The following is a 12,355-nucleotide window of genomic DNA, read 5'->3' as shown; positions in this document are numbered from 1 at the left end:
GAAGACAACATTAGACATTATGTCATGTCAAGAAGATGTGGGCTAGGTAGTGGTGCAATGGTATTGTTTAAAAATTTTTTTTTTTCGAGTACCCAATTATTTTTTTCCAATTAAGGGGCAATTCATCATGGCCAATCCACCTACCCTGCACATCTTTGGGTTGTGGGGGCGAAACACACGCAAACACGGGGAGAATGCGCAAACTACACATGGACAGTGAAAATGAAATGAAAATCGCTTATTGTCACAAGTAGGCTTCAATGAAGTTCCTGTGTAAAGCCCCTAGTCGCCACATTCCGGTGCCTGTTCGGGGAGGCTGGTACGGGAACTACACACTGACAGTGACCCAGAGCTGGGATCGAACCTAGGACATTGGGGCTGTGAGGCAGCAATTCTAACCACCGTCCTGCCCTGTATTATTACTGGCCGAGTAATCCAGAGACCCAGGTTAATGCTCTGGGGATCTGGGATAGAATCTGCCTTTGACAGATATTGAAATTAAATAAAAGTCCCGAATTAAGTCTGATGATAACATTGTCGATTGTTGTAAAAATCCATCTGGTTCACTAATGTACTTCAGGAAATCTGCTCTTCTGACGTGGCCTGGCCTACACGTGACTCCAGATCCACAGCAATGTTGTGGTTGATTTGTAAGTGCTCTCTGAAATAGCCTCACAAGACACGCAGTTCAAGGGTAATTGGAATGAGCAGTAAATGCTGGTCCAGCCAGTGACACCCACCTCCCATGAATGAATAATTTTTAAGAACACTTTTCAATTTGAAGACGAGTAAGAAACTGTCTCTTTGATTGGATTGGTTTATTATCACGTGTACCGAGGTACAGTGAAAAGTATTGTTCTGCGTACAGTCCAGACAGATCGTTCCTAACATGAAAAAACAAAGTGCGGATCTTGGCAGTTTGCTCAGTTCACAAAAGAATTTAATGGCTTTGTAGACACCGATTAATATTTTAATCACCATCAGAAACATGTCTAAAGGTAATGTGTGGTCATAGAGACAGACACAAACAATACTGTAACTGAATTTGAGGAAATAGCAGAGATTTAACTGAACCACATTTTTGAAAGATTCGGCCTTAATGATAGAGAATCAGGAAAAGTCACTCAGAGAAATGAGGAAATCCAGGCTCAGTGCGGATTTGCTGTCACCCCTCCTTTCTTATACATGAACGGTATTTAGGCTGCAGAATGTTTCACACCAAAACACAGAGGTCAAATATAAGCAACACATAATTCTCAATTCACTTCAATTCAAAATGAAGTCACATGTAACACATAAATATACTGATGTTTAATATTGAATAATGAAACAGGTCTTAAGTAAAATTGGAATTTTTTAATAGGAAGATAAGAATGATGCATTAATGATTGAACAGAGCATCGTTACGTTAGATATTTGCTGAACAAATAATAAATTTCAATATAATTTCTATATCTTATGGTCTTACAAGTTGAGACATCTGTTTTAAAGGAACAGCTGTCTTCATGTAATCAGTGACCTGGCCTCCCAGCTGAACCATTGAAATCTGCAGCAAGGCTGTGCAGTTGAATGTTGCACAGGGCCATTGTGTACTGTGCTTCCAGATGTTTCTGTAGCGTAGAGATTATCAAATGCTTCTAATTTATGATGTGGAGATGCCGGCGTTGGACTGGGGTGAGCACAGTAAGAAGTCTTACAACACCAGGTTAAAGTCCAACAAGTTTGTTTTGAATCACTGGCTTTTGGAGCACAGCTCCTTCCTCAGTGAATGAAGATGTGGGTTCCACAAACACACATGGGCAGCATGGTAGCACACGTGGATAGCACTGTGGCTTCACAGCGCCAGGGTCCCAGGTTCGATTCCCCGCTGGGTCACTGTCTGTGCAGAGTCTGCACATTCTCCCTGTGTCTGCGTGGGTTTCCTCCGGGTGCTCTGGTTTCCTCCCACAGTCTAAAGACGTGCAGGTTAGGTGGATTGGCCATGCTAAATTGCCCTTAGTGTCCAAAAAGGTTAGGAGGGGTTATTGCGTTATGGGGATAGGGTGGAAGTGAGGGCTGAAGTGGGTCAGTGCAGACTCGATGGGCTGAATGGCCTCCTTCTGCACTGTATGTTCTATATGTAGAAAACTTCAATGATGCAAAATGGTACTTCGAATGCGAGTCTTTGCAGGTAATTAAGTCTTTGCAGGTCCAGATGGTGTGACTGGAGAGAGGGATAATCAAAGCTTAAAGATGGGTGAATTGTCTCAAGCCAGGACAGTTGGTAGGATTTTGCAAGCGTGTGTAATGGGACATGGATCCATGGTCCCGGTTGTGTGCAGAACTTGGCTATCAGTTTCTGCTCGGCGATTCTGATTTGTCGCGAGTCCTGAAGGCCGCCTTGGAGAACACTTCCCCGAAGATGTGAGGCTGAATGTCCTTGACTGCTGAAGTGTTCCCCAACTGTAAGGGAACATTCCTGCCTGGCAATTGTTACGCGATGTCCGTTCGTCTGTTGTCGCAGCGTCTGCATAGCCTCGCCAACGTACTACGCCTCAGGACATCCTTTGCTGCAGCGTACGAGGTCGATAACATTGGCCAAGTTGCACAAGTATATACCGCATACTTGGTTGGGTGGTGTTCTCACGTGTAATGGTGGTACCCATGTTGATGATCTAGCTCGTCTTGCAGAGGTTGCAATGACCGGATTGTGTGGTGCCATGGTCGCTGTTCTCCTGAACGCTGGGTAGTTTGCTGCAATCAATGGTCTGAGGTTGTGCGGTTGTTTGAAGGAAAGTAGTGGGGATGGCCTTGGCAAGATGTTCGTCTTCATTGATGACTTGTTGAAGGCTACAAAGAAGATGTTGTAGTTTCTCCGCTCCAGGGAATTCATCAGGCGAATGAGGCTCCAGGAGTTCTTCCACAGACTCCAAGAGGCCTACAGTGAACCCAATGACACAACCAATGAGCTGGAACAGCAGACTGAGAGATCTGTGAGGCTGGAAGATCCAGCCAGCAGGAAGGACTGGAAAACCCCACCCATTGAAACAATCCGATCAGCTGCTTCTACAGCTCCTCTTCCACGAAACCACTCAGTAAAACTCTCTCGAAGACCTTTCTTGTGCAAATTCTGAACTCACATCTTTCCCCTCTTTTCCTGCTATCTCCTATCATGGTCTTTCAGAGCTCATCTTGTCTGTGAGACTTACCCTTTGCTCCTTTGACCCGATTCTCACTAAACTGTTGAACATCCAACTTCCACAATCATCAAATTTACAGTGCAGAAAGAGGCCATTCGGCACATCGAGTCTGCACTGGCCCTTGGAAAGAGTACCCTTCTCAAGCCCACACCTCTACCCTATCCCCGTAACCCCCACTTAACCCTTTTGGACACTAAGGGCAATTTAGCATGGCCACTCCACCAAACCTGCACATCTTTGGACAGTGGGAGAAAACCGGAGATCCGGACTAAACCCACACAGAAACAAGGAGAACGTGCAGACTCCGCACAGACAGTGAGCCAAGTGGGAATTGAACCTGGGACAGTGGAGATGTGAAGCAACTGTGTTAACCACTGTGCTACTGTGCTGCCCCTGATTTATTGGATTCAAGTTCAAATACAAGCCACAATAAAGCATCTGCCGTGGTGGGGTTTGAACCTGCATTCCCAGAGAATTGTGCTGGGTCTCGGTATTACTCATCCAGTGACAATGCCACTATACCATCACCTGCCCAGTCAAGTGCTTTGCAGGGGTCCTCCGGGATATGAACCCGGGACCTCTCGCATTTTGGAAACCCCCGAAGCGAAAACCATACCCTGCAGTTTCAACGGTATCTCCATGGAGTCAGTGTCTTTGTCCGTTTCCTCTTTAGGCAATCAAGTGAAGCTTGGTCCTCACTCAGACCACGTGTATGGTTTTTCCCCTTAGTGGATGGTGTGTTTTTTCAGGCTGTAACTGGTTAAAGCTCTTTCCACAGTCAGTTCACTGGAACACACTCACTCAAGTGCATGTGTATCTCGGTACTTTTCCAGTCACACTGATGTTTGAAATATTTTCCCACAAACAGAACAAACATTTTTCAGGCACCACGGTGGCCTAGTGGTTAGCACAGCAGCCTCACGGCGCTGAGGTCCCAGGTTCGATCCCGGCTCTGGGTCACTGTCCGTGTGAAGTTTGCACATTCTCCCCGTGTCTGCGTGGGTTTTGCCCCCACAACCCAAAGATGTGCAGAGTAGGTGGATTGGTCACACTAAATTGCCCTTAATTGGATAATATAATTGGGTAATCTAAATTTTTAAAAAAAGAACAAACATTTTTCATTTCACATTTATATTCTGAGGATATTCAGGTCCTGATCAATTGAGTGACACTCTCAGATCTTAATGTGATATTTAGTTTGTGTTTCCTGTCTGAAAATCCTCTCCTAATGCCCTGGAAAAGGAGTTTACAAAGGTCACACTATCAGTACAAGACAGAAATTGAGAACAGATAATTCCAGTTTCTGTGGAACATTTTTTTTCTCTCTTCTGTCCCCAAAGCTGTAAATCCGAGTCCCACACACTCTCCCTCCTCCCTGGGCTGAAATCCAAATACAATATTCAATCATTATTTCTGTATCCTTTTCCCAAAGTTACATAATTAGAGGTAAGAATATGCTTTATAAGTCACTTCATTCATGACCTGTGTAAATTAATCTGAATGACCCTGACTGACCAATTAGAATTCAGAGGTGAACTTTCTGTCCAGAACTGATCATGTGGAGATTTGATGAGCAATCACAAAGGTTGTTTCTCCAAATCTTCCAGGGTTTCCTTTGTTCTTCCTCTCCCTCCCGAACTAAGTTATACCGGATATCAGACTCAGGGCCCATTCTGGTTCTCTTCCTGCTGACTAAATAACTTCAATCAAATATGGAGAAGACTGAATCCACTGTTTGGTCCCTGCTCCAAATTCCATTCCTGACATACCGACTCTATCCCTCTCCCTGGCAACAGTCTGAGACTTAGCCAGTCTCTTTGTAAATTTGGTTTCATACTTGATCCAATATGAGCTTCTGACATCACAGAATTTACAGTGCAGAAGGAGGCCATTCGGCCCATCTAATCAGCACTGGCTCTTGGAAAGAGCACCCAAACTAAGCCCACACCTCCACCTATCCGCGTAACCCCACCTAAACTTTTTAGATACTAAGGCAATTTACCATCGTCACCTCCCAATTCGACAATTCTATTACACACCTGGCTGCTCTCCCACAGGGGTTGGTTCAGCACACTGGGTTAAATCGCTGGCTTTTAAAGCAGACCAAGGCAGTCCAGCAGCATGGTTCAATTCCCATACCAGCCTCCCCGGACAGGCGCCGGAATGTGGTGACTAGGGGCTTTTCACAGTAACTTCATTGAAGCCTACTCATGACAATAAGCGATTTTCATTTCATTTCATTTTCACATTCTACCTCTGGAAACTTAAAGCCATCCAAAAGTCTGCGACCCATGTCTTAATTCACAGCAAGTTCCTTTCCCCCTATGATCCGTGTGGTCAGAGACTTGCATTCGCTCCCAGTCAATTCTCACCCTTGTTTTCAAACCCCTCCATGGCCTTGTCTCTCCCCGTGTCTGTCATCTCCTCCAGCCCCACAACCCCCTGGGATATCTGCACAACTCTGATCCTGGACTCTTGTCCATTTCCGATTCTAATTACTCCACCATGGTTTTAAGTTCCCTCGGCCCCAAGCACTGAATCCCCTCCCTATATGTTCTATAGTGGACTCACCAACACTAAACACATTGAAATGGTCTTTGGATAGGCATATGGACGATAAGGGCATAGTGTAGAATGGACTTTAGAGGGGTTTCACATCGAGGGCCGAAGGGCCTGTACTGCGCTGTAATGTTTTATGTTCTAAACCTCCCCATCTCCACCTCACTTACCTCCTTTCAGACTCTTTAAAACTCACCTCTTTCACCTGCCCTAATATCTCCTTTTGTGTCTGGGTGTCTCACTTTGTTTTATAATGTTCCTGTGAAGTTGACTGGGATGATTTATGATGTTAAAGGTGTTACATAAATAGAAGTTGTTGTTGTTGTTGACTGTAACCCTGACCTCCTGTTTTACAATATCCCATTGGTTTCACAACAAACCCTATCTCTGATGTTTTGCCCCCTGCGGGTTTGCAGCCTCTATAAAGACGGCGGCCGTTAACTCAGGCCTGTCACCGGGAGCAGGCCGCAGCTGTCCCCCCGCTCGATGCAAACCCGGGCCCGGAAACTTATTGGATTTTGGAACCTCCACCGCGTTTCCGTGAAACCTCCCGGCTGAGTCCAGCATCGGCTCCGCGCATGCTCCAGCTCACAATGCCCGGGGAGTCATTGACGACAGCACTGGACCAATAGCAAGAGAGGGGCGGGCCTGGAGGACCGAACAGAGCGGCTGGTCCTCCAAGCAATCGGAGCGAATGAGGGGCGGGGCTGAGCCCCGGTGTCTACCACGTGAGCTGGAGCATGCGCAGTGCCGATGACAGCTGAGGATTGAGCTGGTCGGGTGGAAATCCTTCGCTGATCAGATCCCGCTCGGTGAGTCCCGAGGGAGGGATGGAGCCGGTGGATGGGTCGGGCGGCTTCATAAACACTCCGTGTAGGCCCCAATCCCCGAATACGAAGCTTGGATACGGCAGCTGAACCGGCGAACGCTCCTCGGGCTTTTCCCCGACACAGGCCCGGGTTGCCGGGCGCATGCAGAGGGAACGAGAGCCCCGGCTTTGCTCCGCCTCCGATTCACTCTGATTGCTTGGAGGACCAGCCGCTCTCGGTTGGTCCTCCAGCCTCGCCCCCTGATCTGGAGCAAACCCTTCAGAGTCACCCCACAGAGCGAAGTCTTGTAACACAAGGATAAAGGTTTGTTTCAAATCAGTGGCACTGTTCCTTCCTCAGTTCAATTAAGAGGTATGTTCTTAGGAGGCAGCAGGGTAGCATGGTGGTTAGCATAAATGCTTCACAGCTCCAGGGTCCCAGGTTCGATTCCCGGCTGGGTCACTGTCTGTGCAGAGTCTGCACGTCCTCCCCGTGTGTGCGTGGGTTTCCTCCGGGTGCTCCGGTTTCCTCCCACAGTCCAAAGATGTGCGGGTTAGGTGGATTGGCTATGCTAAATTGCCCTTAGTGTCCCCGTTGGGTTACGGGTATAGGGTGGATACGTGGGTTTGGGTAGGGTGATCATGGCTCGGCACAACATTGAGGGCTGAAGGGCCTGTTCTGTGCTGTACTGTTCTATGTTCTATATATAGACAAAGTGAAAGCTGCAAGACAAGGCTTTGAATGCGAGCATTTGCAGGTAATTATGTCTTTACAGATCCAGAGACGGGTATATCCTAGTTTGCGAACTATTAGAATAAATGTACATTTCTATAAAACCTTCAGAGTCAACAAGCTGACTCTGGATCTGGAGTCACGTGTAGGCCAGACTAGATAAGGATAGAAGATTTCCTTCACTGAAGGACATCAGTGAATCAGTTGGGTCTTTTCAGCAATTGACAATCGTTTCAGGGTCTTCAGGAGGCTTTCATGAATTCAAATGTAACCTTCTTTCTTGGCAAGATTTGTTTCTGTGAAATCATTAGGACAGTAAAAGAAGATTTTTATGTAATTTTCTTTGAACATTTCTCTTCAGCGAATATAAAAATATTGAAAATGGGATAAAGGTTGTTTGGCTGACAGTCAATCACTGTCCTGTAAGGTAATGAGTCCTTTTGCTTCCCAATTGGCCGAGGAAGGCGGTGTGTCACAAGGATAGATGTGTTGACCGATAAATGGCTGGAGGATAGGGGCAGGTCATGTGATCAAACCTCCAGGAATACATTTAATTAAAGTTGGTGAGGAGAGAATGTTGTGAATTTCTATCCTAAACTGACAGTGAGGTTTCTGCAAAGTTACAGGAAAATGGAAGTGGAGGTTGAACAGACGGGAAACGCAAACCAAACGTCACATCGCAATCTGACGGAGTCACTTGATTCATCAGAACCTGAATATCAGCAGCATCTGGGTGTGGAAGGTAAAAGGTTTGTCTGTTCTGTTTGTGAGGGAAGATTTCAGGTCTCGGTGTGACTGGAAAAGCCCCAAGATTCACAAACCCTGGTTAGACTAAACCTGGAGAACTGTGTTCAGTTCTGGGCAACAAACCTGACGAAGGATAAAATGGTCACGGAGGGAGTGCGCACAGATTTACCTGAGTGATATCTGAACCCCCCCAGGGGTTATATTAGTCATGATGGCACAGAGAATGGCATTTGGCCCATTGAATCCATGCTAGCTCTCTGGAGCAATCCAGACAGCGCCATTCTCCTTTTCCTTTTGAAATCAAATCATTATTTTTTCTATTTTCAAACTCCCTCGTAGGCAGCAAGTTTCAGGTAATTGCCGCTCACTGTGTATAAACATATCCCATATCTCCTGTACCTTTTACATAAAAATGAGAGCAGGCCACTCGGCCCCTCGAGCCTGCTCAGCATTCAATAAGATTGCGGCTGATCTCTTTCTAACCTCAACTCCACATTCCTGCCTACCCCTGATGACCTTTCACCCCCTTCCTCATCAAGCATCTATCCAGCTCTGCCTTAAAAATATTCAAGGACTCTGCTTCCACTGCCTTTTAAGGACGCGAGTTCCAAAATCTTGCATCTTAAATGGGCGACTCCTTATTTTGCAACAGTGACCCCCTTGTTCCAGATTCTCCCACAAGAGGAAACATCCTCTCCACATCCACCCTGTCAAAACCCCTCCGGGTCTTTTATCGTTCAAGCCAGGTTTTACCCAAAACTTTAAATCTGTGTCCCGGCTGCTTGTACGATCAGTGAATGGAAATAGAGTTTCTTTGTCCACCCAATGGAAATCTGGCATAATCTTGTAGACCTGAATCAAATCTCCCCTCATCCTCCTTTGCTGGAACCATTCTGGTAAATCTCCCCTGCACCTTCTCAACAACCTTCACCTCCTTCCTGAAGAGTGGTGAGCAGAGCTTTATAAAGATTCGTAGAATAGAATTAGAACCGTAGAATTCCTGCACTGCAGAAGGAGGCCATTCGGCCCATCGAGTCTGCACCAACTCTCTGAAAGGGCACCCTGCCTAGGCCCACACCTCTACCCTGTCCCTGTAACCCCATAGCCCCACTTAACCTGCACATCCCTGGACACTAAGGGGCAATTTATCAAGGCCAATCCACCTCGCGTTCCTTTCTTTGGATTGTTGGAGGAAATCTGAGCACGGGGTGGAAACCCACATAAACATTGGTGGGTGGGGGAGTGTAAACTCCACACAGACAGTCACCACGGAATTGAACCCGGGTCCCTGGCGCTATGAGGTAGCAGTGCTAATCACTGTGCCACCAAAAGCATAGTTTCAGTATCAATATTACTCTTGATGAAGCTCAGATCGAATTTGCTTTGCCAGCTACTCTGTTAATGTGTCTTGTAGATATACAAAATCCCTCTTCGCCTCTTTTTCTCTCCTCCTAAAGAGGCCAGTTGGGTTTTATAACAATCCAGCCGTTTTCATGGTCACTTTTTCCCAGTGCCGGCCCCACAAGTGACTCGATTCATTCAGCTAAATTTCACAACCTGCCTTTGTGTTTTTGTGGGTTCTCTCTCACCCCTAATTTTCTGTTTTAAATCAGTTTCACATGGTGTTCGAAGGGGAGGATTCAAAGTCTGGAAACTCAAACCAAGCATCACATCAGGATCTGACAGAGTACTCAATTTATCATATCCTGAATATCAGCGGATTTTGAACATGGAAGGAAAAAGCATAGTTGACAGTGGGGAGAAACCGTACATGATTTGTTTGTGTGGACGAGGATTCGCTCTATCAGACCTCACAGGCCACAAATGCAGTCACACCGAGGAGAAACCGTGGAAATGTACGGACTGTGGGAAAGGATTCACTTCCCCATCCAAGCAGGAAACTCATCAACGCAGTCACACTGGGGAGAGACCATTCACCTGCTCCAAGTGTGGGAAGGGATTCACTCAGTCATCCCACCTGCTGAGACACCAGCGAGTTCACACTGGGGAGAGACCGTTCACCTGCTCAGAGTGTGGGAAGGGATTTTCTTTTTCAACCCACCTGCTGAGTCACCAGCGAGTTCACACTGATGAGACACCATTTCATTGTCCAGACTGCGGGATGTGCTATAAACGTTCTGGGGAACTGATTCGTCATCAACATGTTCACACTGACGAGAGACCGTTTAGGTGCTCTTACTGCGGGACTGGGTTCAGACAATCATCTGACCTCACTGTACATCAGCGAAGTCACACTGGGGAGAGGCCATTCACCTGCTCAGAGTGCGGGAAGAGATTCACTCGATCATCTGACCTGCAGAGGCACCAGCGAATTCACACTGGGGAGAGGCCATTCAGCTGCTCCAAATGTGAGAAAAGATTCTTGCGATCATCTGACCTGGAGAAGCACCAACAAATTCACTCTGCGGAGAGAACATTCAGCTGCTCCAAGTGTGGGGAAGGATTCACCCAGTCATCCGACCTGCTAAGTCACCAGCGAATTCACACTGATGAAAGACCGTTTCAATGTCCAGACTGCGGGAAGAGCTATAAAAGTTCTGGGGAACTGATGCACCATCAACATGTTCACACTGATGAGAGACGGTTTAGGTGCTCTCATTGTGGGACTGGTTTCAGGCGATCATCTCACCTCACTGTACATCAACGAATTCACACTGGGGAGAGGCCATTCACCTGCTCCTGGTGTGGGAAGGGATTCACTCAGTCCTTCAACCTGCAGAAGCACCAGCGAATTCACACTGGGGAGAGGCCATTCACCTGCTCCCAGTGTGGGAAGCAATTCACTGAGTCATCCGCCCTGCAGAAGCACCAGCGAGTTCACACTGGGGAGAGACCGTTCATCTGCTCCAATTGTGGGAAGGGATTCGCCACTTCATCCCACCTCCTGAGACACCAACAAAGCCACAAATAACTGCAGTGATTGAATTTTCCTGTTACTCACATTCAGGACTGAACCATGTTCATTTGGGTCTCTTTCTGCTCATTTACAGGGGCTAATATTCGGGCTAAAAGTCAAATAAAGTAGATTTGTATTAAATACGCAGTGTGTTGAGACTTTTTAATATCTCTGACACAAGTTAGTTCTTTTTGAAGTTCCCTTGCTCTCCCGTCTCTTCCATCCTCACCTCCAACAAGAAGTGTGAGGAGCTTGTGGAGCTTCTTTGTGACTGAGATTGAGTAAATCCGATCAGCTGCTTCCCTCCCTTCCACGAGCCCACCGGACCAAACTGTCTCTAAATTTCATCCTTTCCCGAGCCCTGAACCCACATCTTTCTCTAGTTTCTCTCCCATCTCCCCTCATGCCCTCTTAGGGCTCATCTTGTCCATGAGACCCAGCGCCTGCTCCATCGACCCTATTCCCACTGAGCTACTGATCAGCCAACTACCCTGTGTCCATGAATATTGTCAATATTTCTCTCTCTTCAAGTACTGTCCCTCTGTCCTTCAAATCTGCCATTATTGCCCCCTCCTCAATAAAACAAACCCTTGACCCTACCACCCTTACAAATTACTGCCCCATCTTCAACCTCCCTCTCCTCTTCAAACTCTTTGAACATGTTGCCACCTCCCAAATCCTTGCCCATCTTTCCCAGAACTCCCATGTTTGAATCCCTTCAATCAGGTCTCTGCCCTGTCACAGTGAAATACAAGAGACAAACCGAATCTCACCCGGAGAGAAAGACAGACAATCCGGGAGCTTGGATCCAACACGGATATGTTCATAAGACCAGAAGACAAGGGTAGCAGCACAGTCATTATCGAGAGACAACAATACCTGCTGGAGACAGACAGACAACCAAACAACACTAATCACACCAAGCTCCCTAGACCCATATACCCCAGACAGGAAGGATAATTGGAGACAGACTGGAAGAACTCAGACTCCAGAAACATTAACCAAAAACAGATGGAATATCTGAGGGACAACAGGTAGAACCAAGGAGAGTCTAGCTGCTCCGTAAAATATCCACACGCTGAATAATAATAATCTTTATTATTGTCACAAGTAGGCTTACGTTAACACTGCAATGAAGTTCCTGTGAAAATCTCCTAGTCAACATACTCTGGTGCCTGTTCGGGTACACAGAGGGAGAATTCAGAATGTCCAATTCACCGAACAAGAGCATCTTTCGGGACATGGGGGAGGAAACCGGAGCACCCGGAGGAAACCCACACAGACACTGGAAGTGCAGACTCTGCACAGACAATGACCCAAGTGGGAATTGAACTCAGAACCCTGGTGTTGTGAAGCAACAGTGTTAACTACTGTGCCACCGTCAGGGAAATACCACCAGACAGACCCATCGG

At 46.8% G+C, this 12,355-nt stretch overlaps 1 long non-coding RNA gene across 2 annotated transcripts; it reads left to right on the top strand.

Moving 5' to 3' along the window:
- Window positions 1-6,476: 6,476 nt before the first annotated feature.
- Window positions 6,477-9,702, top strand: LOC119959667. Of its 2 annotated transcripts, none has more exons than XR_005459262.1 (3): window positions 6,477-6,550; window positions 7,900-8,021; window positions 9,640-9,702. It is a non-coding gene; the product is annotated as an uncharacterized LOC119959667 (long non-coding RNA). The 2 variants fall into 2 exon arrangements; XR_005459263.1 differs by having other exon boundaries at window positions 7,900-8,028; window positions 9,640-9,666.
- Window positions 9,703-12,355: the final 2,653 nt, after the last annotated feature.

Source organism: Scyliorhinus canicula, unplaced genomic scaffold (assembly GCF_902713615.1).
Source record: "Scyliorhinus canicula unplaced genomic scaffold, sScyCan1.1, whole genome shotgun sequence".
Lineage (NCBI taxonomy): Eukaryota > Metazoa > Chordata > Chondrichthyes > Carcharhiniformes > Scyliorhinidae > Scyliorhinus > Scyliorhinus canicula.
Note: the sequence above shows the minus strand (reverse complement) of the source record. Positions and strands in the feature narration are given on the sequence as shown.